This window comes from Octopus bimaculoides, chromosome 17 (assembly GCF_001194135.2).
Source record: "Octopus bimaculoides isolate UCB-OBI-ISO-001 chromosome 17, ASM119413v2, whole genome shotgun sequence".
Lineage (NCBI taxonomy): Eukaryota > Metazoa > Mollusca > Cephalopoda > Octopoda > Octopodidae > Octopus > Octopus bimaculoides.
Window position 1 is genome coordinate 14405360 of NC_068997.1, and position 4774 is coordinate 14410133.

General features: G+C 35.3%; 2 protein-coding genes across 3 annotated transcripts in view; one reads left to right on the top strand and one right to left on the bottom strand.

The window, feature by feature from the left end:
• LOC106876779 (uncharacterized) overlaps positions 1-4774 on the bottom strand; it is a 790885-nt gene that overhangs the window by 693914 nt on the left and 92197 nt on the right. The window contains exon 1 of one of the 2 annotated variants that reach the window (XM_052973995.1): positions 3500-3861. The exons of the other annotated variant lie outside the window; for it this stretch is intronic. The gene's annotated coding sequence lies outside the window, so the exon portion shown is untranslated. Of the gene's footprint in view, positions 1-3499; positions 3862-4774 lie in introns of those variants that run through there. 2 annotated transcript variants of the gene reach the window in all.
• LOC128249712 (myb-like protein D) overlaps positions 1-4774 on the top strand; it is a 135148-nt gene that overhangs the window by 30754 nt on the left and 99620 nt on the right. The window lies entirely within an intron of this gene.

Here is a 4774-nt window from a genome sequence, read left to right on the forward strand (position 1 = left end):
ATATATATATATATATATATATATATATATACATACATATACACACACATCCATACATAAGGCGGCGAGCTGGCAGAAACGTTAGCACACTGGGCGAAATGCTTAGCTGTATTTCATCTGCCGCTACGCACTGGGGTCGATAATCGACTTAATCCGTTTGTCAGTCCTTGTTTGTCCCCTCTGTGTGTAGCCCCTTGTGGGCAATAAAGAAATAACACATTCATACATACACACACAATCATATATATATATATATAAATATATATATATATACACACATACGCGCGTGCACGCACACATATATACACTCAATCATATATATATACACACACACTTAGGCACACATACACACACACTTACATAAGCATATGTATATTTCACCCTCTTGTACTTAGGGTTAGGGTTAGGGTTAGGGTTAGGGTGTATCCTGATTCCTCATCACTACCATCATCTTCTCTCGTTTCCCAGCCGGGGTACCCATGTATCTTCTCTACAGCAAGACACTTGTTCCTCTCCCTCTGTTATTACACTGTTGCCTCTCAACACCTTCCACACAGCCACCTTCCTTGATGCAGCACTCCACTCAACCAAATGGTCTTTTCTTTTGAGCTCTTTTGCCACCATGGTAGTACTGGTGATAAAAGAAGAAGAAGCCAAAAATAACATAGTACACTCAGTAAAGTGGTTAAGGTTTGCAACGGCAACCAGGAACTATGCAAAAAAGCTAATATTGAAGCTTGATACAGTCATTTTGACCTGTCAGATCTTATCAAACCATTCAACCTATGCTAGCATGGAGTATGGACACTAAATGTTGATGAAGAGTGTATGGATATTACTAAGTGAAATGCCACATATATGTGCATGTTTATAGATGGGGAGAGAGAAAGAGAGAGATTGAATGTGATGGCATTTATTAAGAAGCCCTAACTTTTTCTTGATTGAGGAGATCGATGATAGAATGCATTCTATCAACGACCATTTCAAGTTGATGTATAACAGGAACAGCATTGTTTGTCCTACTGACTACATTATGTAAGGAAACTTTTTAGGAAAACACCAGCATATGGTTTGAGGAAAATTTAACTGGTATTGCTAACTGCTTGAGCCACTAAATAGAGTTTGTTACATTGGCAAGCAAAGGTGATGTTAAATTGGTCAGTGAATTTGACTCATCTTCTTGAAAATATATTTGATTTCTGAAGGATTGCACAAGAAATGTTAAGTAATAACATGACAGGATGAGGAAAAAAAGTAAAGTTTTCCTCATATCATTCTCTACTCACTTAAAAATAAGGTAAGAATACATTAACTAATGTGATCCTAGATACACAGTGTCTGGCTAAAATGGGGCAGAATGAGGACAGAATAAGTTTGATCATAAGCCTCTTTGATCAGGACTGACAATCTGCTGTATGGTAACATAGCTAAAGATGTTTATTCAAGGATTAGCATAAGACAACAGACCTTAATAAGTATCCTAGATGACCCATCTAACTTAAATAGAAATATGGTGATTATTTCACCAACCCTCGAGAAACTGAACGTAAAGTCTTACTTGGTGTAATTTGAAATTCAAAAGCAGATGGGCAACAGTTAATTTATGAGGAAATTTTATTTACACTTCTAATTTCTTTTTTTTTTTTTTTTATGTCATTCAAGATTGTATATTTATAAAGCGAAAGAAAATAAGATATTTTTGTGACTTTCACTGGCAATTATTCTGTTCAGTAAAATGTTTATAGACCTGAAAGTGAAACTAGGATTTAGAAAAGTCAAGACTGCTCCCACATGGTTGATCAATTTGTAAGAAAGAACTGCTAAAACTTCCTCTAATTATATCCTATAACTTTTGAAAAAAAATCCACACTTGATAAGGTAATCCTAGAGTTACAATTTAATACCTGAAAGAAAAATGGAATGGTCATGGCTAGAAGATCTTTGATCATAGTTCTGCTGGATCAAGACCTGAGTATAACATAAGCTACAAGAAAGATTGAACAAATAGTACGTGATTTCCAACAAATCTCAAACCTAGCGTCAGAAAAAGAAAATAAGTAAAAGACAGAAGATGAGATAATTCTGGATACAGAATATCTGAATAAACAAACAGGATGTGTATGGCTGGAATGAAATTGATCTTCAGTTAACTTGATCAATTCTGACCTGCACTTAAAGAACAAAAGTAAAGAAATGAAAGAGTTTCTACAAAGATATTTAACATGCTAGAAATAGCTGTTATATATATCTCCCTCAATTCATAGTATGTTCTGAAAGAAGTTAATACATGTTGAATAATACCATCATAGATACACGAGGAATGAATAAAAGATGGAACAGTCATCATTGATCATAGATTTTCTACTGGATCAGGAATTGCTTGTCTAATCAACAATTAAATCATATATCTAGTTACTGTATTATTTGCTCTGGAACACTAATATTTGATATAATATTGAAAAGCTGACAGTAGTGACTTCAATCACCCAACAGAACAAGGGTTCTGAATTCATAAGCAAGATCAAATAAAATTATGTAACATTCAGGCCATGCCGAAGAGTAATTAGTATCAGTTTCAAATTTTGGCACCAGGCCAGTAATTTCAGGGAAGCGGGTAAGCCGATTACATCAACCCCAGTGCTCAACTGGTACTCATTTTAATTTTATCAATCCTGAAAGGATGAAAAGTAAAGTCGACCTCAGCAGAATTTGAACTCAGAATGTAAAGAGAGAAGGAATGCCGATAAGCATTTCACCCGGCGTGCTAACGATTCTGCTAGCTCACCACCTTAAGAGTAACTAATACTGAAACAAGAAAAAGTGGTGAGCTGGCAGAAACGTTAGCACGCTGGGTGAAATGCTTAGTGGTATTTCATCTGTCGTTACGGCCTGAGTTCAAATTCTGCTGCGGTCGACTTTGCCTTTCATCCTTTCTGGGTTGATAAATCAAGTACCTGTTGCACACTGGGGTTGATCTAATCGACTGCCTCCCCACCCAACTACTCCCCACCCAACTACTCCCCACCCAACTACTCCCCACCCAACTACTCCCCAAAAGAAGTTTTGGGCCTGTGCCTAGAATAAAAGAGAATATTGATACAAGTAAAAATACAAATCTGTTCACAAAGAAATAATCAAAAATCCAAACTTGAGAAATAACAGTAGAAAATAAGAAGATGCTGAAACTTTTGGTTCACTAGAAGCTTAAATTACTGTTGTCATTATACAAGGCGCCGGTTAACAACCACTTGTACTATTACAGTCACTTCCACAATGTAAAACATTGACAAATAAATACAAGTACGCACATTAACTCATGGATATATACCCATTCACAAAGACACACATTCGTATTTATATACTGAAGATATATATGTATATATATATATATATATATATATATATATATACACGTATAGATATTTATGTGTACAGGAAACACATCAATAAATAGAGAGTAACAGGATTAAGAAGGAAGAAAATTAAGAACAATTCTTACCCCTTTGACTAATCCAAGCTTTAGTTTTTAATGATATGAAGCCTACAACACAAAGTAAAAACAGTTCTTCCCTTCCATACATGCATACAGATAAAAAAAGAAAATCATTAACATATGTATATGTGTCTTTGTGTATGTATATGTACACGTTTCTCAGTGAGTCTATATCCGGTTCAGTGTCTGTATATTTGATCAAGTTTGCATGTGAATGTATATAAATGTGTCACAGTGTGCGTTTATGTGTGGCAATAATGTTTGTTTCTTTTCAGTATTGTTACAGCAATTGACATAATTTTTTTTCCCCTTCTCCCGTTGTTTTTTTTATTTATGTATATATACATGTATGTATATATATATATATCTTGTTATTGTTTTATGCTGAGAAACTAAGGTGTGTTGAATAAAGCATTCCGAAGTGTCTGAGAGCATATAGTTAATACACAAATACATATATGTTCTCTCTCTCACTCACACACACACACACACAAACTGTTTTACTTGTATGTGTGTGTGTGTGTGTGTTAGGTGCATGATGCTTGTGTATGTGAGAGTGTGTCTGAGTGTGTATGAAGAATATATTTATGTATAGTTGGCTATGTGGTAAGTAGCCTGCTTACCAACCACATGGTTCCGGGTTCAGTCCCACTGTGTGGCACCTTGGGCAAGTGTCTTCTACTATAGCCTCGGGCCGACCAAATCCTTGTAAGTGGATTTGGTAGACAGAAACTGAAAGAAGCCCGTTGTATATATTTATATGTGTATATATGTGTGTGTGCGTTTGTGTCTGTGTTTGTCCCCCAACATTGCTTGACAACCGATGTTGGTGTATTTACGTCCCCGTAACTTAGCGGTTTGGCAAAAGAAACCAACAGAATAAGTACTAGGAATACAAAGAATAAGTCCTGGGGTCGATTTGCTCGACTAAAGGTGGTGCTCCAGCATGGCCACAGTCAAAAGACTGAAACAAGTAAAAGAGTAAAAGCATATATGTCTGCGTAAATATATGTGTGTACAAATAAGAATAGTAGAATAAAAGAATAAAACATATCTAGTTCTTTATTTATTGGCTGTGAAGATAGATAAATGGCGGGAGAGTTCTACAGTTTCGAGCAAGAGATCTGTCAAGCAAAAACTCTCAGCTACTGCGTCACTTATGTGTCTTCACAGCAAATATAAAAGTACTGACATATGTGTAGATGCACATTTCTATATGTGTGTATACACACTCATATATATATATATATATATATATATATATATATATATATATATATA